The sequence below is a fragment of the Schistocerca cancellata genome, unplaced genomic scaffold (genome assembly GCF_023864275.1).
Source record: "Schistocerca cancellata isolate TAMUIC-IGC-003103 unplaced genomic scaffold, iqSchCanc2.1 HiC_scaffold_638, whole genome shotgun sequence".
Taxonomy (NCBI): Eukaryota; Metazoa; Arthropoda; class Insecta; order Orthoptera; family Acrididae; genus Schistocerca; species Schistocerca cancellata.
The window spans coordinates 63,179-81,049 of record NW_026046649.1 but is presented as its reverse complement, the minus strand read 5'-3'; the positions used below and the strand labels follow the sequence as shown (position 1 = coordinate 81,049).

The following is a 17,871-nucleotide window of genomic DNA, read 5'->3' as shown; positions in this document are numbered from 1 at the left end:
CGGCAGCACTATAGCGAGAACAGCAAAACGATGCATCGGCCGGGAATCGAAGCCGGGCCGCCCGCGTGGTAGTCGAACAACCTACCACTTTTTTAGTTGTTGTTCTCATTTTGTTAGTTGCATTTGTTGGGGGCGGACGTCCGATGACGTCCGTGCTTCCCGAGCATATTCCCGAGCAGCTGTCTGCAGGGAAAGTGGGATTGCCACCCAGCGACGTCGGATACAACCGAAAAAAGTGCTACACACGCGGAGTCCCCCACTACACTGCCTCAAAGCGACCGCTCGTCACTATTGTGTGAGTAACGTTGCGGCCGCGGCGACGAGCCTTGCCCAAAGACGCAGCGTGCGTGGAGGCGCTGCCCGAATGCACCCTCCTACCTCGTAAAGCGCCTACAGCTACTATCACCGTGGGCCACTGCCGGCGGGCGGGAAGCCGACACAGCGCGGCGTTGCGAGCAGCGGCTGTGCGGTGGTGGTGTAATGGTGAGCATAGTTGCCTTCCGAGCAGTTGAGCCGCGTTCGATTCCTGGCCACCGCAACGGGCGCAAATCTATGCGTATGAGTATGTGAGCCACGTGCTGTTGAATTAACGTTTTCTTTCCGTCGTCGCTCCACGCAGGCCATCCTGTAGTATGTCCCGACTTGTCCCGACTTTGCTCGGCTGACGCGAAAGCTGACGCTTGGAATTCGCCCTTATCAAAAGGACAGGCGCTATAAACGACTGTGAGAGGTGAGGTGTAGCGAGGTACCAGAACGACAGGCAAACTGCGAAATTTTCTGCTCTCTCTTCTGAAACAAAAAATAAAAAAACCGACGCAGTCGGTAGGACTCGAACCTACGCTCCCAGAGGGAATCTGATTTCTAGTCAGACGCCTTAACCACTCGGCCACGACTGCTCGTAGCTAAAGCTTCCCTCGAATCGTGAAAAATGCAACCGGTCTGCGCAGAATGTTGACAGGAAACGAACTCGGTGCACTGATTACGGCAGGGCTACCAGCGCTACGAGACGAGCCATTACGGAAGCGTTAAAATCTTCGCACGAACAGGGATTCGAACCCTGGACCCTTAGGTTAAAAGCCTAATGCTCTACCGACTGAGCTATCCGGGTTCACGCTTGTTGTGCATGGAGCGACTGCAAGCAATGTGAATAACTGGAACGCGTGTGTAGGCGTACTACGGTAATTGCTGGCTTCTGGCGCAACTGGCGACTTCACCGACTTCCCACTGACGCTGGTAGCACCCCAACAGCGGACCAGTGCCTCTTCTCCCTTTATCCCGGTGCTGACAGTAATTGCATCCTGTGCCTGCTTCCCCCGATTACGTTCGGTTGAAGCTCCGGAAGGAGGGCGACAAACGAAGGTTGGAAGGCCAAAAGATGGAGGGTCGTGTGCGCAAAAACTTCCCTTCCGGTACCGGGAATCGAACCCGGGCCTCCTGGGTGAACGCCAGGTATCCTAGCCACTAGACCACACCGGATTTGCTCGAGAAACGTGAGATTTACTCCCTCTCCTCTCGCATTTCGTGCTGAATCCGGACTCAGTGTTGTTCTCTGTTTGCGAGCATTTTTGCGCGTGCAGACTGGCATGGCGCACAGCTCGAAACTGTCTATTCATTGCTGTTTGCATCATATTTCACTCATAACAGGGGAGGAGAATGATCAAAGTTGTACCTTGCCATAATGGGAAGTAAACATTGTGACGCTGAGGCGTGGACTCCTTGTGGATAACAAACGACAATTAAGTTCGTTCACTAGCAATAGCAACGCCGTTAATTCAGCCGTGATGTACAGCAAATTAAATGCCCCGGGTGAGGATCGAACTCACGACCTTAAGATTATGAGACTTACGCGCTACCTACTGCGCTACCGAGGCTCGTTGCAACCATCATCCCAGGAATCTTGGTAAGTCTCACATATTAGAGATAGACAGTTTGCGCTTTCTCAGGAATCTGTTGTGTCGCTACGCGTGCTTTCCCGACTTGCTAGAGTAAACTGCTGCCGCAGCTTTTTTAACGACGGAAAGCAGCACTGCCTGAGGTTATAGTACATCGCCCTTGCGGCACCTGAACACAGCGGCCTGTAGGGCCAGGCCGACGCTGGAGTTCAGTAACAGCACGCGGCCGTCCAAGTAGGGTCTCTTGCGTGCTGCATGTTTGGTTCTTCTCACAGCGAATCCTGCTATACATTCCTGAGGCTGGCGCACCTCAAGCGAGCAATCGGCGCGGCAGCACTATAGCGAGAACAGCAAAACGATGCATCGGCCGGGAATCGAAGCCGGGCCGCCCGCGTGGTAGTCGAACAACCTACCACTTTTTTAGTTGTTGTTCTCATTTTGTTAGTTGCATTTGTTGGGGGCGGACGTCCGATGACGTCCGTGCTTCCCGAGCATATTCCCGAGCAGCTGTCTGCAGGGAAAGTGGGATTGCCACCCAGCGACGTCGGATACAACCGAAAAAAGTGCTACACACGCGGAGTCCCCCACTACACTGCCTCAAAGCGACCGCTCGTCACTATTGTGTGAGTAACGTTGCGGCCGCGGCGACGAGCCTTGCCCAAAGACGCAGCGTGCGTGGAGGCGCTGCCCGAATGCACCCTCCTACCTCGTAAAGCGCCTACAGCTACTATCACCGTGGGCCACTGCCGGCGGGCGGGAAGCCGACACAGCGCGGCGTTGCGAGCAGCGGCTGTGCGGTGGTGGTGTAATGGTGAGCATAGTTGCCTTCCGAGCAGTTGAGCCGCGTTCGATTCCTGGCCACCGCAACGGGCGCAAATCTATGCGTATGAGTATGTGAGCCACGTGCTGTTGAATTAACGTTTTCTTTCCGTCGTCGCTCCACGCAGGCCATCCTGTAGTATGTCCCGACTTGTCCCGACTTTGCTCGGCTGACGCGAAAGCTGACGCTTGGAATTCGCCCTTATCAAAAGGACAGGCGCTATAAACGACTGTGAGAGGTGAGGTGTAGCGAGGTACCAGAACGACAGGCAAACTGCGAAATTTTCTGCTCTCTCTTCTGAAACAAAAAATAAAAAAACCGACGCAGTCGGTAGGACTCGAACCTACGCTCCCAGAGGGAATCTGATTTCTAGTCAGACGCCTTAACCACTCGGCCACGACTGCTCGTAGCTAAAGCTTCCCTCGAATCGTGAAAAATGCAACCGGTCTGCGCAGAATGTTGACAGGAAACGAACTCGGTGCACTGATTACGGCAGGGCTACCAGCGCTACGAGACGAGCCATTACGGAAGCGTTAAAATCTTCGCACGAACAGGGATTCGAACCCTGGACCCTTAGGTTAAAAGCCTAATGCTCTACCGACTGAGCTATCCGGGTTCACGCTTGTTGTGCATGGAGCGACTGCAAGCAATGTGAATAACTGGAACGCGTGTGTAGGCGTACTACGGTAATTGCTGGCTTCTGGCGCAACTGGCGACTTCACCGACTTCCCACTGACGCTGGTAGCACCCCAACAGCGGACCAGTGCCTCTTCTCCCTTTATCCCGGTGCTGACAGTAATTGCATCCTGTGCCTGCTTCCCCCGATTACGTTCGGTTGAAGCTCCGGAAGGAGGGCGACAAACGAAGGTTGGAAGGCCAAAAGATGGAGGGTCGTGTGCGCAAAAACTTCCCTTCCGGTACCGGGAATCGAACCCGGGCCTCCTGGGTGAACGCCAGGTATCCTAGCCACTAGACCACACCGGATTTGCTCGAGAAACGTGAGATTTACTCCCTCTCCTCTCGCATTTCGTGCTGAATCCGGACTCAGTGTTGTTCTCTGTTTGCGAGCATTTTTGCGCGTGCAGACTGGCATGGCGCACAGCTCGAAACTGTCTATTCATTGCTGTTTGCATCATATTTCACTCATAACAGGGGAGGAGAATGATCAAAGTTGTACCTTGCCATAATGGGAAGTAAACATTGTGACGCTGAGGCGTGGACTCCTTGTGGATAACAAACGACAATTAAGTTCGTTCACTAGCAATAGCAACGCCGTTAATTCAGCCGTGATGTACAGCAAATTAAATGCCCCGGGTGAGGATCGAACTCACGACCTTAAGATTATGAGACTTACGCGCTACCTACTGCGCTACCGAGGCTCGTTGCAACCATCATCCCAGGAATCTTGGTAAGTCTCACATATTAGAGATAGACAGTTTGCGCTTTCTCAGGAATCTGTTGTGTCGCTACGCGTGCTTTCCCGACTTGCTAGAGTAAACTGCTGCCGCAGCTTTTTTAACGACGGAAAGCAGCACTGCCTGAGGTTATAGTACATCGCCCTTGCGGCACCTGAACACAGCGGCCTGTAGGGCCAGGCCGACGCTGGAGTTCAGTAACAGCACGCGGCCGTCCAAGTAGGGTCTCTTGCGTGCTGCATGTTTGGTTCTTCTCACAGCGAATCCTGCTATACATTCCTGAGGCTGGCGCACCTCAAGCGAGCAATCGGCGCGGCAGCACTATAGCGAGAACAGCAAAACGATGCATCGGCCGGGAATCGAAGCCGGGCCGCCCGCGTGGTAGTCGAACAACCTACCACTTTTTTAGTTGTTGTTCTCATTTTGTTAGTTGCATTTGTTGGGGGCGGACGTCCGATGACGTCCGTGCTTCCCGAGCATATTCCCGAGCAGCTGTCTGCAGGGAAAGTGGGATTGCCACCCAGCGACGTCGGATACAACCGAAAAAAGTGCTACACACGCGGAGTCCCCCACTACACTGCCTCAAAGCGACCGCTCGTCACTATTGTGTGAGTAACGTTGCGGCCGCGGCGACGAGCCTTGCCCAAAGACGCAGCGTGCGTGGAGGCGCTGCCCGAATGCACCCTCCTACCTCGTAAAGCGCCTACAGCTACTATCACCGTGGGCCACTGCCGGCGGGCGGGAAGCCGACACAGCGCGGCGTTGCGAGCAGCGGCTGTGCGGTGGTGGTGTAATGGTGAGCATAGTTGCCTTCCGAGCAGTTGAGCCGCGTTCGATTCCTGGCCACCGCAACGGGCGCAAATCTATGCGTATGAGTATGTGAGCCACGTGCTGTTGAATTAACGTTTTCTTTCCGTCGTCGCTCCACGCAGGCCATCCTGTAGTATGTCCCGACTTGTCCCGACTTTGCTCGGCTGACGCGAAAGCTGACGCTTGGAATTCGCCCTTATCAAAAGGACAGGCGCTATAAACGACTGTGAGAGGTGAGGTGTAGCGAGGTACCAGAACGACAGGCAAACTGCGAAATTTTCTGCTCTCTCTTCTGAAACAAAAAATAAAAAAACCGACGCAGTCGGTAGGACTCGAACCTACGCTCCCAGAGGGAATCTGATTTCTAGTCAGACGCCTTAACCACTCGGCCACGACTGCTCGTAGCTAAAGCTTCCCTCGAATCGTGAAAAATGCAACCGGTCTGCGCAGAATGTTGACAGGAAACGAACTCGGTGCACTGATTACGGCAGGGCTACCAGCGCTACGAGACGAGCCATTACGGAAGCGTTAAAATCTTCGCACGAACAGGGATTCGAACCCTGGACCCTTAGGTTAAAAGCCTAATGCTCTACCGACTGAGCTATCCGGGTTCACGCTTGTTGTGCATGGAGCGACTGCAAGCAATGTGAATAACTGGAACGCGTGTGTAGGCGTACTACGGTAATTGCTGGCTTCTGGCGCAACTGGCGACTTCACCGACTTCCCACTGACGCTGGTAGCACCCCAACAGCGGACCAGTGCCTCTTCTCCCTTTATCCCGGTGCTGACAGTAATTGCATCCTGTGCCTGCTTCCCCCGATTACGTTCGGTTGAAGCTCCGGAAGGAGGGCGACAAACGAAGGTTGGAAGGCCAAAAGATGGAGGGTCGTGTGCGCAAAAACTTCCCTTCCGGTACCGGGAATCGAACCCGGGCCTCCTGGGTGAAAGCCAGGTATCCTAGCCACTAGACCACACCGGATTTGCTCGAGAAACGTGAGATTTACTCCCTCTCCTCTCGCATTTCGTGCTGAATCCGGACTCAGTGTTGTTCTCTGTTTGCGAGCATTTTTGCGCGTGCAGACTGGCATGGCGCACAGCTCGAAACTGTCTATTCATTGCTGTTTGCATCATATTTCACTCATAACAGGGGAGGAGAATGATCAAAGTTGTACCTTGCCATAATGGGAAGTAAACATTGTGACGCTGAGGCGTGGACTCCTTGTGGATAACAAACGACAATTAAGTTCGTTCACTAGCAATAGCAACGCCGTTAATTCAGCCGTGATGTACAGCAAATTAAATGCCCCGGGTGAGGATCGAACTCACGACCTTAAGATTATGAGACTTACGCGCTACCTACTGCGCTACCGAGGCTCGTTGCAACCATCATCCCAGGAATCTTGGTAAGTCTCACATATTAGAGATAGACAGTTTGCGCTTTCTCAGGAATCTGTTGTGTCGCTACGCGTGCTTTCCCGACTTGCTAGAGTAAACTGCTGCCGCAGCTTTTTTAACGACGGAAAGCAGCACTGCCTGAGGTTATAGTACATCGCCCTTGCGGCACCTGAACACAGCGGCCTGTAGGGCCAGGCCGACGCTGGAGTTCAGTAACAGCACGCGGCCGTCCAAGTAGGGTCTCTTGCGTGCTGCATGTTTGGTTCTTCTCACAGCGAATCCTGCTATACATTCCTGAGGCTGGCGCACCTCAAGCGAGCAATCGGCGCGGCAGCACTATAGCGAGAACAGCAAAACGATGCATCGGCCGGGAATCGAAGCCGGGCCGCCCGCGTGGTAGTCGAACAACCTACCACTTTTTTAGTTGTTGTTCTCATTTTGTTAGTTGCATTTGTTGGGGGCGGACGTCCGATGACGTCCGTGCTTCCCGAGCATATTCCCGAGCAGCTGTCTGCAGGGAAAGTGGGATTGCCACCCAGCGACGTCGGATACAACCGAAAAAAGTGCTACACACGCGGAGTCCCCCACTACACTGCCTCAAAGCGACCGCTCGTCACTATTGTGTGAGTAACGTTGCGGCCGCGGCGACGAGCCTTGCCCAAAGACGCAGCGTGCGTGGAGGCGCTGCCCGAATGCACCCTCCTACCTCGTAAAGCGCCTACAGCTACTATCACCGTGGGCCACTGCCGGCGGGCGGGAAGCCGACACAGCGCGGCGTTGCGAGCAGCGGCTGTGCGGTGGTAGTGTAATGGTGAGCATAGTTGCCTTCCGAGCAGTTGAGCCGCGTTCGATTCCCGGCCACCGCAACGGGCGCAAATCTATGCGTATGAGTATGTGAGCCACGTGCTGTTGAATTAACGTTTTCTTTCCGTCGTCGCTCCACGCAGGCCATCCTGTAGTATGTCCCGACTTGTCCCGACTTTGCTCGGCTGACGCGAAAGCTGACGCTTGGAATTCGCCCTTATCAAAAGGACAGGCGCTATAAACGACTGTGAGAGGTGAGGTGTAGCGAGGTACCAGAACGACAGGCAAACTGCGAAATTTTCTGCTCTCTCTTCTGAAACAAAAAATAAAAAAACCGACGCAGTCGGTAGGACTCGAACCTACGCTCCCAGAGGGAATCTGATTTCTAGTCAGACGCCTTAACCACTCGGCCACGACTGCTCGTAGCTAAAGCTTCCCTCGAATCGTGAAAAATGCAACCGGTCTGCGCAGAATGTTGACAGGAAACGAACTCGGTGCACTGATTACGGCAGGGCTACCAGCGCTACGAGACGAGCCATTACGGAAGCGTTAAAATCTTCGCACGAACAGGGATTCGAACCCTGGACCCTTAGGTTAAAAGCCTAATGCTCTACCGACTGAGCTATCCGGGCTCACGCTTGTTGTGCATGGAGCGACTGCAAGCAATGTGAATAACTGGAACGCGTGTGTAGGCGTACTACGGTAATTGCTGGCTTCTGGCGCAACTGGCGACTTCACCGACTTCCCACTGACGCTGGTAGCACCCCAACAGCGGACCAGTGCCTCTTCTCCCTTTATCCCGGTGCTGACAGTAATTGCATCCTGTGCCTGCTTCCCCCAATTACGTTCGGTTGAAGCTCCGGAAGGAGGGCGACAAACGAAGGTTGGAAGGCCAAAAGATGGAGGGTCGTGTGCGCAAAAACTTCCCTTCCGGTACCGGGAATCGAACCCGGGCCTCCTGGGTGAAAGCCAGGTATCCTAGCCACTAGACCACACCGGATTTGCTCGAGAAACGTGAGATTTACTCCCTCTCCTCTCGCATTTCGTGCTGAATCCGGACTCAGTGTTGTTCTCTGTTTGCGAGCATTTTTGCGCGTGCAGACTGGCATGGCGCACAGCTCGAAACTGTCTATTCATTGCTGTTTGCATCATATTTCACTCATAACAGGGGAGGAGAATGATCAAAGTTGTACCTTGCCATAATGGGAAGTAAACATTGTGACGCTGAGGCGTGGACTCCTTGTGGATAACAAACGACAATTAAGTTCGTTCACTAGCAATAGCAACGCCGTTAATTCAGCCGTGATGTACAGCAAATTAAATGCCCCGGGTGAGGATCGAACTCACGACCTTAAGATTATGAGACTTACGCGCTACCTACTGCGCTACCGAGGCTCGTTGCAACCATCATCCCAGGAATCTTGGTAAGTCTCACATATTAGAGATAGACAGTTTGCGCTTTCTCAGGAATCTGTTGTGTCGCTACGCGTGCTTTCCCGACTTGCTAGAGTAAACTGCTGCCGCAGCTTTTTTAACGACGGAAAGCAGCACTGCCTGAGGTTATAGTACATCGCCCTTGCGGCACCTGAACACAGCGGCCTGTAGGGCCAGGCCGACGCTGGAGTTCAGTAACAGCACGCGGCCGTCCAAGTAGGGTCTCTTGCGTGCTGCATGTTTGGTTCTTCTCACAGCGAATCCTGCTATACATTCCTGAGGCTGGCGCACCTCAAGCGAGCAATCGGCGCGGCAGCACTATAGCGAGAACAGCAAAACGATGCATCGGCCGGGAATCGAAGCCGGGCCGCCCGCGTGGTAGTCGAACAACCTACCACTTTTTTAGTTGTTGTTCTCATTTTGTTAGTTGCATTTGTTGGGGGCGGACGTCCGATGACGTCCGTGCTTCCCGAGCATATTCCCGAGCAGCTGTCTGCAGGGAAAGTGGGATTGCCACCCAGCGACGTCGGATACAACCGAAAAAAGTGCTACACACGCGGAGTCCCCCACTACACTGCCTCAAAGCGACCGCTCGTCACTATTGTGTGAGTAACGTTGCGGCCGCGGCGACGAGCCTTGCCCAAAGACGCAGCGTGCGTGGAGGCGCTGCCCGAATGCACCCTCCTACCTCGTAAAGCGCCTACAGCTACTATCACCGTGGGCCACTGCCGGCGGGCGGGAAGCCGACACAGCGCGGCGTTGCGAGCAGCGGCTGTGCGGTGGTGGTGTAATGGTGAGCATAGTTGCCTTCCGAGCAGTTGAGCCGCGTTCGATTCCTGGCCACCGCAACGGGCGCAAATCTATGCGTATGAGTATGTGAGCCACGTGCTGTTGAATTAACGTTTTCTTTCCGTCGTCGCTCCACGCAGGCCATCCTGTAGTATGTCCCGACTTGTCCCGACTTTGCTCGGCTGACGCGAAAGCTGACGCTTGGAATTCGCCCTTATCAAAAGGACAGGCGCTATAAACGACTGTGAGAGGTGAGGTGTAGCGAGGTACCAGAACGACAGGCAAACTGCGAAATTTTCTGCTCTCTCTTCTGAAACAAAAAATAAAAAAACCGACGCAGTCGGTAGGACTCGAACCTACGCTCCCAGAGGGAATCTGATTTCTAGTCAGACGCCTTAACCACTCGGCCACGACTGCTCGTAGCTAAAGCTTCCCTCGAATCGTGAAAAATGCAACCGGTCTGCGCAGAATGTTGACAGGAAACGAACTCGGTGCACTGATTACGGCAGGGCTACCAGCGCTACGAGACGAGCCATTACGGAAGCGTTAAAATCTTCGCACGAACAGGGATTCGAACCCTGGACCCTTAGGTTAAAAGCCTAATGCTCTACCGACTGAGCTATCCGGGCTCACGCTTGTTGTGCATGGAGCGACTGCAAGCAATGTGAATAACTGGAACGCGTGTGTAGGCGTACTACGGTAATTGCTGGCTTCTGGCGCAACTGGCGACTTCACCGACTTCCCACTGACGCTGGTAGCACCCCAACAGCGGACCAGTGCCTCTTCTCCCTTTATCCCGGTGCTGACAGTAATTGCATCCTGTGCCTGCTTCCCCCAATTACGTTCGGTTGAAGCTCCGGAAGGAGGGCGACAAACGAAGGTTGGAAGGCCAAAAGATGGAGGGTCGTGTGCGCAAAAACTTCCCTTCCGGTACCGGGAATCGAACCCGGGCCTCCTGGGTGAAAGCCAGGTATCCTAGCCACTAGACCACACCGGATTTGCTCGAGAAACGTGAGATTTACTCCCTCTCCTCTCGCATTTCGTGCTGAATCCGGACTCAGTGTTGTTCTCTGTTTGCGAGCATTTTTGCGCGTGCAGACTGGCATGGCGCACAGCTCGAAACTGTCTATTCATTGCTGTTTGCATCATATTTCACTCATAACAGGGGAGGAGAATGATCAAAGTTGTACCTTGCCATAATGGGAAGTAAACATTGTGACGCTGAGGCGTGGACTCCTTGTGGATAACAAACGACAATTAAGTTCGTTCACTAGCAATAGCAACGCCGTTAATTCAGCCGTGATGTACAGCAAATTAAATGCCCCGGGTGAGGATCGAACTCACGACCTTAAGATTATGAGACTTACGCGCTACCTACTGCGCTACCGAGGCTCGTTGCAACCATCATCCCAGGAATCTTGGTAAGTCTCACATATTAGAGATAGACAGTTTGCGCTTTCTCAGGAATCTGTTGTGTCGCTACGCGTGCTTTCCCGACTTGCTAGAGTAAACTGCTGCCGCAGCTTTTTTAACGACGGAAAGCAGCACTGCCTGAGGTTATAGTACATCGCCCTTGCGGCACCTGAACACAGCGGCCTGTAGGGCCAGGCCGACGCTGGAGTTCAGTAACAGCACGCGGCCGTCCAAGTAGGGTCTCTTGCGTGCTGCATGTTTGGTTCTTCTCACAGCGAATCCTGCTATACATTCCTGAGGCTGGCGCACCTCAAGCGAGCAATCGGCGCGGCAGCACTATAGCGAGAACAGCAAAACGATGCATCGGCCGGGAATCGAAGCCGGGCCGCCCGCGTGGTAGTCGAACAACCTACCACTTTTTTAGTTGTTGTTCTCATTTTGTTAGTTGCATTTGTTGGGGGCGGACGTCCGATGACGTCCGTGCTTCCCGAGCATATTCCCGAGCAGCTGTCTGCAGGGAAAGTGGGATTGCCACCCAGCGACGTCGGATACAACCGAAAAAAGTGCTACACACGCGGAGTCCCCCACTACACTGCCTCAAAGCGACCGCTCGTCACTATTGTGTGAGTAACGTTGCGGCCGCGGCGACGAGCCTTGCCCAAAGACGCAGCGTGCGTGGAGGCGCTGCCCGAATGCACCCTCCTACCTCGTAAAGCGCCTACAGCTACTATCACCGTGGGCCACTGCCGGCGGGCGGGAAGCCGACACAGCGCGGCGTTGCGAGCAGCGGCTGTGCGGTGGTGGTGTAATGGTGAGCATAGTTGCCTTCCGAGCAGTTGAGCCGCGTTCGATTCCTGGCCACCGCAACGGGCGCAAATCTATGCGTATGAGTATGTGAGCCACGTGCTGTTGAATTAACGTTTTCTTTCCGTCGTCGCTCCACGCAGGCCATCCTGTAGTATGTCCCGACTTGTCCCGACTTTGCTCGGCTGACGCGAAAGCTGACGCTTGGAATTCGCCCTTATCAAAAGGACAGGCGCTATAAACGACTGTGAGAGGTGAGGTGTAGCGAGGTACCAGAACGACAGGCAAACTGCGAAATTTTCTGCTCTCTCTTCTGAAACAAAAAATAAAAAAACCGACGCAGTCGGTAGGACTCGAACCTACGCTCCCAGAGGGAATCTGATTTCTAGTCAGACGCCTTAACCACTCGGCCACGACTGCTCGTAGCTAAAGCTTCCCTCGAATCGTGAAAAATGCAACCGGTCTGCGCAGAATGTTGACAGGAAACGAACTCGGTGCACTGATTACGGCAGGGCTACCAGCGCTACGAGACGAGCCATTACGGAAGCGTTAAAATCTTCGCACGAACAGGGATTCGAACCCTGGACCCTTAGGTTAAAAGCCTAATGCTCTACCGACTGAGCTATCCGGGCTCACGCTTGTTGTGCATGGAGCGACTGCAAGCAATGTGAATAACTGGAACGCGTGTGTAGGCGTACTACGGTAATTGCTGGCTTCTGGCGCAACTGGCGACTTCACCGACTTCCCACTGACGCTGGTAGCACCCCAACAGCGGACCAGTGCCTCTTCTCCCTTTATCCCGGTGCTGACAGTAATTGCATCCTGTGCCTGCTTCCCCCAATTACGTTCGGTTGAAGCTCCGGAAGGAGGGCGACAAACGAAGGTTGGAAGGCCAAAAGATGGAGGGTCGTGTGCGCAAAAACTTCCCTTCCGGTACCGGGAATCGAACCCGGGCCTCCTGGGTGAAAGCCAGGTATCCTAGCCACTAGACCACACCGGATTTGCTCGAGAAACGTGAGATTTACTCCCTCTCCTCTCGCATTTCGTGCTGAATCCGGACTCAGTGTTGTTCTCTGTTTGCGAGCATTTTTGCGCGTGCAGACTGGCATGGCGCACAGCTCGAAACTGTCTATTCATTGCTGTTTGCATCATATTTCACTCATAACAGGGGAGGAGAATGATCAAAGTTGTACCTTGCCATAATGGGAAGTAAACATTGTGACGCTGAGGCGTGGACTCCTTGTGGATAACAAACGACAATTAAGTTCGTTCACTAGCAATAGCAACGCCGTTAATTCAGCCGTGATGTACAGCAAATTAAATGCCCCGGGTGAGGATCGAACTCACGACCTTAAGATTATGAGACTTACGCGCTACCTACTGCGCTACCGAGGCTCGTTGCAACCATCATCCCAGGAATCTTGGTAAGTCTCACATATTAGAGATAGACAGTTTGCGCTTTCTCAGGAATCTGTTGTGTCGCTACGCGTGCTTTCCCGACTTGCTAGAGTAAACTGCTGCCGCAGCTTTTTTAACGACGGAAAGCAGCACTGCCTGAGGTTATAGTACATCGCCCTTGCGGCACCTGAACACAGCGGCCTGTAGGGCCAGGCCGACGCTGGAGTTCAGTAACAGCACGCGGCCGTCCAAGTAGGGTCTCTTGCGTGCTGCATGTTTGGTTCTTCTCACAGCGAATCCTGCTATACATTCCTGAGGCTGGCGCACCTCAAGCGAGCAATCGGCGCGGCAGCACTATAGCGAGAACAGCAAAACGATGCATCGGCCGGGAATCGAAGCCGGGCCGCCCGCGTGGTAGTCGAACAACCTACCACTTTTTTAGTTGTTGTTCTCATTTTGTTAGTTGCATTTGTTGGGGGCGGACGTCCGATGACGTCCGTGCTTCCCGAGCATATTCCCGAGCAGCTGTCTGCAGGGAAAGTGGGATTGCCACCCAGCGACGTCGGATACAACCGAAAAAAGTGCTACACACGCGGAGTCCCCCACTACACTGCCTCAAAGCGACCGCTCGTCACTATTGTGTGAGTAACGTTGCGGCCGCGGCGACGAGCCTTGCCCAAAGACGCAGCGTGCGTGGAGGCGCTGCCCGAATGCACCCTCCTACCTCGTAAAGCGCCTACAGCTACTATCACCGTGGGCCACTGCCGGCGGGCGGGAAGCCGACACAGCGCGGCGTTGCGAGCAGCGGCTGTGCGGTGGTGGTGTAATGGTGAGCATAGTTGCCTTCCGAGCAGTTGAGCCGCGTTCGATTCCTGGCCACCGCAACGGGCGCAAATCTATGCGTATGAGTATGTGAGCCACGTGCTGTTGAATTAACGTTTTCTTTCCGTCGTCGCTCCACGCAGGCCATCCTGTAGTATGTCCCGACTTGTCCCGACTTTGCTCGGCTGACGCGAAAGCTGACGCTTGGAATTCGCCCTTATCAAAAGGACAGGCGCTATAAACGACTGTGAGAGGTGAGGTGTAGCGAGGTACCAGAACGACAGGCAAACTGCGAAATTTTCTGCTCTCTCTTCTGAAACAAAAAATAAAAAAACCGACGCAGTCGGTAGGACTCGAACCTACGCTCCCAGAGGGAATCTGATTTCTAGTCAGACGCCTTAACCACTCGGCCACGACTGCTCGTAGCTAAAGCTTCCCTCGAATCGTGAAAAATGCAACCGGTCTGCGCAGAATGTTGACAGGAAACGAACTCGGTGCACTGATTACGGCAGGGCTACCAGCGCTACGAGACGAGCCATTACGGAAGCGTTAAAATCTTCGCACGAACAGGGATTCGAACCCTGGACCCTTAGGTTAAAAGCCTAATGCTCTACCGACTGAGCTATCCGGGTTCACGCTTGTTGTGCATGGAGCGACTGCAAGCAATGTGAATAACTGGAACGCGTGTGTAGGCGTACTACGGTAATTGCTGGCTTCTGGCGCAACTGGCGACTTCACCGACTTCCCACTGACGCTGGTAGCACCCCAACAGCGGACCAGTGCCTCTTCTCCCTTTATCCCGGTGCTGACAGTAATTGCATCCTGTGCCTGCTTCCCCCGATTACGTTCGGTTGAAGCTCCGGAAGGAGGGCGACAAACGAAGGTTGGAAGGCCAAAAGATGGAGGGTCGTGTGCGCAAAAACTTCCCTTCCGGTACCGGGAATCGAACCCGGGCCTCCTGGGTGAAAGCCAGGTATCCTAGCCACTAGACCACACCGGATTTGCTCGAGAAACGTGAGATTTACTCCCTCTCCTCTCGCATTTCGTGCTGAATCCGGACTCAGTGTTGTTCTCTGTTTGCGAGCATTTTTGCGCGTGCAGACTGGCATGGCGCACAGCTCGAAACTGTCTATTCATTGCTGTTTGCATCATATTTCACTCATAACAGGGGAGGAGAATGATCAAAGTTGTACCTTGCCATAATGGGAAGTAAACATTGTGACGCTGAGGCGTGGACTCCTTGTGGATAACAAACGACAATTAAGTTCGTTCACTAGCAATAGCAACGCCGTTAATTCAGCCGTGATGTACAGCAAATTAAATGCCCCGGGTGAGGATCGAACTCACGACCTTAAGATTATGAGACTTACGCGCTACCTACTGCGCTACCGAGGCTCGTTGCAACCATCATCCCAGGAATCTTGGTAAGTCTCACATATTAGAGATAGACAGTTTGCGCTTTCTCAGGAATCTGTTGTGTCGCTACGCGTGCTTTCCCGACTTGCTAGAGTAAACTGCTGCCGCAGCTTTTTTAACGACGGAAAGCAGCACTGCCTGAGGTTATAGTACATCGCCCTTGCGGCACCTGAACACAGCGGCCTGTAGGGCCAGGCCGACGCTGGAGTTCAGTAACAGCACGCGGCCGTCCAAGTAGGGTCTCTTGCGTGCTGCATGTTTGGTTCTTCTCACAGCGAATCCTGCTATACATTCCTGAGGCTGGCGCACCTCAAGCGAGCAATCGGCGCGGCAGCACTATAGCGAGAACAGCAAAACGATGCATCGGCCGGGAATCGAAGCCGGGCCGCCCGCGTGGTAGTCGAACAACCTACCACTTTTTTAGTTGTTGTTCTCATTTTGTTAGTTGCATTTGTTGGGGGCGGACGTCCGATGACGTCCGTGCTTCCCGAGCATATTCCCGAGCAGCTGTCTGCAGGGAAAGTGGGATTGCCACCCAGCGACGTCGGATACTACCGAAAAAAGTGCTACACACGCGGAGTCCCCCACTACACTGCCTCAAAGCGACCGCTCGTCACTATTGTGTGAGTAACGTTGCGGCCGCGGCGACGAGCCTTGCCCAAAGACGCAGCGTGCGTGGAGGCGCTGCCCGAATGCACCCTCCTACCTCGTAAAGCGCCTACAGCTACTATCACCGTGGGCCACTGCCGGCGGGCGGGAAGCCGACACAGCGCGGCGTTGCGAGCAGCGGCTGTGCGGTGGTAGTGTAATGGTGAGCATAGTTGCCTTCCGAGCAGTTGAGCCGCGTTCGATTCCCGGCCACCGCAACGGGCGCAAATCTATGCGTATGAGTATGTGAGCCACGTGCTGTTGAATTAACGTTTTCTTTCCGTCGTCGCTCCACGCAGGCCATCCTGTAGTATGTCCCGACTTGTCCCGACTTTGCTCGGCTGACGCGAAAGCTGACGCTTGGAATTCGCCCTTATCAAAAGGACAGGCGCTATAAACGACTGTGAGAGGTGAGGTGTAGCGAGGTACCAGAACGACAGGCAAACTGCGAAATTTTCTGCTCTCTCTTCTGAAACAAAAAATAAAAAAACCGACGCAGTCGGTAGGACTCGAACCTACGCTCCCAGAGGGAATCTGATTTCTAGTCAGACGCCTTAACCACTCGGCCACGACTGCTCGTAGCTAAAGCTTCCCTCGAATCGTGAAAAATGCAACCGGTCTGCGCAGAATGTTGACAGGAAACGAACTCGGTGCACTGATTACGGCAGGGCTACCAGCGCTACGAGACGAGCCATTACGGAAGCGTTAAAATCTTCGCACGAACAGGGATTCGAACCCTGGACCCTTAGGTTAAAAGCCTAATGCTCTACCGACTGAGCTATCCGGGCTCACGCTTGTTGTGCATGGAGCGACTGCAAGCAATGTGAATAACTGGAACGCGTGTGTAGGCGTACTACGGTAATTGCTGGCTTCTGGCGCAACTGGCGACTTCACCGACTTCCCACTGACGCTGGTAGCACCCCAACAGCGGACCAGTGCCTCTTCTCCCTTTATCCCGGTGCTGACAGTAATTGCATCCTGTGCCTGCTTCCCCCAATTACGTTCGGTTGAAGCTCCGGAAGGAGGGCGACAAACGAAGGTTGGAAGGCCAAAAGATGGAGGGTCGTGTGCGCAAAAACTTCCCTTCCGGTACCGGGAATCGAACCCGGGCCTCCTGGGTGAAAGCCAGGTATCCTAGCCACTAGACCACACCGGATTTGCTCGAGAAACGTGAGATTTACTCCCTCTCCTCTCGCATTTCGTGCTGAATCCGGACTCAGTGTTGTTCTCTGTTTGCGAGCATTTTTGCGCGTGCAGACTGGCATGGCGCACAGCTCGAAACTGTCTATTCATTGCTGTTTGCATCATATTTCACTCATAACAGGGGAGGAGAATGATCAAAGTTGTACCTTGCCATAATGGGAAGTAAACATTGTGACGCTGAGGCGTGGACTCCTTGTGGATAACAAACGACAATTAAGTTCGTTCACTAGCAATAGCAACGCCGTTAATTCAGCCGTGATGTACAGCAAATTAAATGCCCCGGGTGAGGATCGAACTCACGACCTTAAGATTATGAGACTTACGCGCTACCTACTGCGCTACCGAGGCTCGTTGCAACCATCATCCCAGGAATCTTGGTAAGTCTCACATATTAGAGATAGACAGTTTGCGCTTTCTCAGGAATCTGTTGTGTCGCTACGCGTGCTTTCCCGACTTGCTAGAGTAAACTGCTGCCGCAGCTTTTTTAACGACGGAAAGCAGCACTGCCTGAGGTTATAGTACATCGCCCTTGCGGCACCTGAACACAGCGGCCTGTAGGGCCAGGCCGACGCTGGAGTTCAGTAACAGCACGCGGCCGTCCAAGTAGGGTCTCTTGCGTGCTGCATGTTTGGTTCTTCTCACAGCGAATCCTGCTATACATTCCTGAGGCTGGCGCACCTCAAGCGAGCAATCGGCGCGGCAGCACTATAGCGAGAACAGCAAAACGATGCATCGGCCGGGAATCGAAGCCGGGCCGCCCGCGTGGTAGTCGAACAACCTACCACTTTTTTAGTTGTTGTTCTCATTT

General features: G+C 53.8%; 34 non-coding genes across 34 annotated transcripts; 2 read left to right on the top strand and 32 right to left on the bottom strand.

Moving 5' to 3' along the window:
* Positions 1-814: 814 nt before the first annotated feature.
* Trnas-aga (transfer RNA serine (anticodon AGA)) lies at positions 815-896 on the bottom strand. The gene has a single exon. It is a non-coding gene; the product is annotated as a tRNA-Ser (tRNA).
* A 139-nt stretch (positions 897-1,035) lies between these two features.
* On the bottom strand, positions 1,036-1,114 carry Trnak-uuu (transfer RNA lysine (anticodon UUU)). The gene has a single exon. It is a non-coding gene; the product is annotated as a tRNA-Lys (tRNA).
* Positions 1,115-1,404: 290 nt separating this feature from the next.
* Positions 1,405-1,476, bottom strand: Trnae-uuc (transfer RNA glutamic acid (anticodon UUC)). Its single transcript has one exon. It is a non-coding gene; the product is annotated as a tRNA-Glu (tRNA).
* A 322-nt stretch (positions 1,477-1,798) lies between these two features.
* Positions 1,799-1,871, bottom strand: Trnam-cau (transfer RNA methionine (anticodon CAU)). The gene has a single exon. It is a non-coding gene; the product is annotated as a tRNA-Met (tRNA).
* Positions 1,872-3,034: 1,163 nt separating this feature from the next.
* Positions 3,035-3,116, bottom strand: Trnas-aga (transfer RNA serine (anticodon AGA)). Its single transcript has one exon. It is a non-coding gene; the product is annotated as a tRNA-Ser (tRNA).
* A 139-nt stretch (positions 3,117-3,255) lies between these two features.
* Positions 3,256-3,334, bottom strand: Trnak-uuu (transfer RNA lysine (anticodon UUU)). Its single transcript has one exon. It is a non-coding gene; the product is annotated as a tRNA-Lys (tRNA).
* A 290-nt stretch (positions 3,335-3,624) lies between these two features.
* Positions 3,625-3,696, bottom strand: Trnae-uuc (transfer RNA glutamic acid (anticodon UUC)). Its single transcript has one exon. It is a non-coding gene; the product is annotated as a tRNA-Glu (tRNA).
* Positions 3,697-4,018: 322 nt separating this feature from the next.
* On the bottom strand, positions 4,019-4,091 carry Trnam-cau (transfer RNA methionine (anticodon CAU)). The gene has a single exon. It is a non-coding gene; the product is annotated as a tRNA-Met (tRNA).
* Positions 4,092-5,254: 1,163 nt separating this feature from the next.
* Positions 5,255-5,336, bottom strand: Trnas-aga (transfer RNA serine (anticodon AGA)). The gene has a single exon. It is a non-coding gene; the product is annotated as a tRNA-Ser (tRNA).
* A 139-nt stretch (positions 5,337-5,475) lies between these two features.
* Positions 5,476-5,554, bottom strand: Trnak-uuu (transfer RNA lysine (anticodon UUU)). The gene has a single exon. It is a non-coding gene; the product is annotated as a tRNA-Lys (tRNA).
* Positions 5,555-5,844: 290 nt separating this feature from the next.
* On the bottom strand, positions 5,845-5,916 carry Trnae-uuc (transfer RNA glutamic acid (anticodon UUC)). Its single transcript has one exon. It is a non-coding gene; the product is annotated as a tRNA-Glu (tRNA).
* A 322-nt stretch (positions 5,917-6,238) lies between these two features.
* On the bottom strand, positions 6,239-6,311 carry Trnam-cau (transfer RNA methionine (anticodon CAU)). The gene has a single exon. It is a non-coding gene; the product is annotated as a tRNA-Met (tRNA).
* An 815-nt stretch (positions 6,312-7,126) lies between these two features.
* Positions 7,127-7,198, top strand: Trnag-ucc (transfer RNA glycine (anticodon UCC)). The gene has a single exon. It is a non-coding gene; the product is annotated as a tRNA-Gly (tRNA).
* A 276-nt stretch (positions 7,199-7,474) lies between these two features.
* On the bottom strand, positions 7,475-7,556 carry Trnas-aga (transfer RNA serine (anticodon AGA)). The gene has a single exon. It is a non-coding gene; the product is annotated as a tRNA-Ser (tRNA).
* Positions 7,557-7,695: 139 nt separating this feature from the next.
* Trnak-uuu (transfer RNA lysine (anticodon UUU)) lies at positions 7,696-7,768 on the bottom strand. The gene has a single exon. It is a non-coding gene; the product is annotated as a tRNA-Lys (tRNA).
* Positions 7,769-8,064: 296 nt separating this feature from the next.
* On the bottom strand, positions 8,065-8,136 carry Trnae-uuc (transfer RNA glutamic acid (anticodon UUC)). Its single transcript has one exon. It is a non-coding gene; the product is annotated as a tRNA-Glu (tRNA).
* Positions 8,137-8,458: 322 nt separating this feature from the next.
* Trnam-cau (transfer RNA methionine (anticodon CAU)) lies at positions 8,459-8,531 on the bottom strand. The gene has a single exon. It is a non-coding gene; the product is annotated as a tRNA-Met (tRNA).
* A 1,163-nt stretch (positions 8,532-9,694) lies between these two features.
* On the bottom strand, positions 9,695-9,776 carry Trnas-aga (transfer RNA serine (anticodon AGA)). The gene has a single exon. It is a non-coding gene; the product is annotated as a tRNA-Ser (tRNA).
* A 139-nt stretch (positions 9,777-9,915) lies between these two features.
* Trnak-uuu (transfer RNA lysine (anticodon UUU)) lies at positions 9,916-9,988 on the bottom strand. The gene has a single exon. It is a non-coding gene; the product is annotated as a tRNA-Lys (tRNA).
* Positions 9,989-10,284: 296 nt separating this feature from the next.
* Trnae-uuc (transfer RNA glutamic acid (anticodon UUC)) lies at positions 10,285-10,356 on the bottom strand. The gene has a single exon. It is a non-coding gene; the product is annotated as a tRNA-Glu (tRNA).
* A 322-nt stretch (positions 10,357-10,678) lies between these two features.
* On the bottom strand, positions 10,679-10,751 carry Trnam-cau (transfer RNA methionine (anticodon CAU)). The gene has a single exon. It is a non-coding gene; the product is annotated as a tRNA-Met (tRNA).
* A 1,163-nt stretch (positions 10,752-11,914) lies between these two features.
* Trnas-aga (transfer RNA serine (anticodon AGA)) lies at positions 11,915-11,996 on the bottom strand. Its single transcript has one exon. It is a non-coding gene; the product is annotated as a tRNA-Ser (tRNA).
* Positions 11,997-12,135: 139 nt separating this feature from the next.
* On the bottom strand, positions 12,136-12,208 carry Trnak-uuu (transfer RNA lysine (anticodon UUU)). The gene has a single exon. It is a non-coding gene; the product is annotated as a tRNA-Lys (tRNA).
* Positions 12,209-12,504: 296 nt separating this feature from the next.
* On the bottom strand, positions 12,505-12,576 carry Trnae-uuc (transfer RNA glutamic acid (anticodon UUC)). Its single transcript has one exon. It is a non-coding gene; the product is annotated as a tRNA-Glu (tRNA).
* Positions 12,577-12,898: 322 nt separating this feature from the next.
* On the bottom strand, positions 12,899-12,971 carry Trnam-cau (transfer RNA methionine (anticodon CAU)). The gene has a single exon. It is a non-coding gene; the product is annotated as a tRNA-Met (tRNA).
* A 1,163-nt stretch (positions 12,972-14,134) lies between these two features.
* Trnas-aga (transfer RNA serine (anticodon AGA)) lies at positions 14,135-14,216 on the bottom strand. Its single transcript has one exon. It is a non-coding gene; the product is annotated as a tRNA-Ser (tRNA).
* Positions 14,217-14,355: 139 nt separating this feature from the next.
* Positions 14,356-14,434, bottom strand: Trnak-uuu (transfer RNA lysine (anticodon UUU)). The gene has a single exon. It is a non-coding gene; the product is annotated as a tRNA-Lys (tRNA).
* Positions 14,435-14,724: 290 nt separating this feature from the next.
* Trnae-uuc (transfer RNA glutamic acid (anticodon UUC)) lies at positions 14,725-14,796 on the bottom strand. Its single transcript has one exon. It is a non-coding gene; the product is annotated as a tRNA-Glu (tRNA).
* A 322-nt stretch (positions 14,797-15,118) lies between these two features.
* On the bottom strand, positions 15,119-15,191 carry Trnam-cau (transfer RNA methionine (anticodon CAU)). Its single transcript has one exon. It is a non-coding gene; the product is annotated as a tRNA-Met (tRNA).
* An 815-nt stretch (positions 15,192-16,006) lies between these two features.
* Trnag-ucc (transfer RNA glycine (anticodon UCC)) lies at positions 16,007-16,078 on the top strand. Its single transcript has one exon. It is a non-coding gene; the product is annotated as a tRNA-Gly (tRNA).
* Positions 16,079-16,354: 276 nt separating this feature from the next.
* Positions 16,355-16,436, bottom strand: Trnas-aga (transfer RNA serine (anticodon AGA)). The gene has a single exon. It is a non-coding gene; the product is annotated as a tRNA-Ser (tRNA).
* Positions 16,437-16,575: 139 nt separating this feature from the next.
* Positions 16,576-16,648, bottom strand: Trnak-uuu (transfer RNA lysine (anticodon UUU)). Its single transcript has one exon. It is a non-coding gene; the product is annotated as a tRNA-Lys (tRNA).
* A 296-nt stretch (positions 16,649-16,944) lies between these two features.
* Trnae-uuc (transfer RNA glutamic acid (anticodon UUC)) lies at positions 16,945-17,016 on the bottom strand. The gene has a single exon. It is a non-coding gene; the product is annotated as a tRNA-Glu (tRNA).
* A 322-nt stretch (positions 17,017-17,338) lies between these two features.
* Positions 17,339-17,411, bottom strand: Trnam-cau (transfer RNA methionine (anticodon CAU)). The gene has a single exon. It is a non-coding gene; the product is annotated as a tRNA-Met (tRNA).
* Positions 17,412-17,871: the final 460 nt, after the last annotated feature.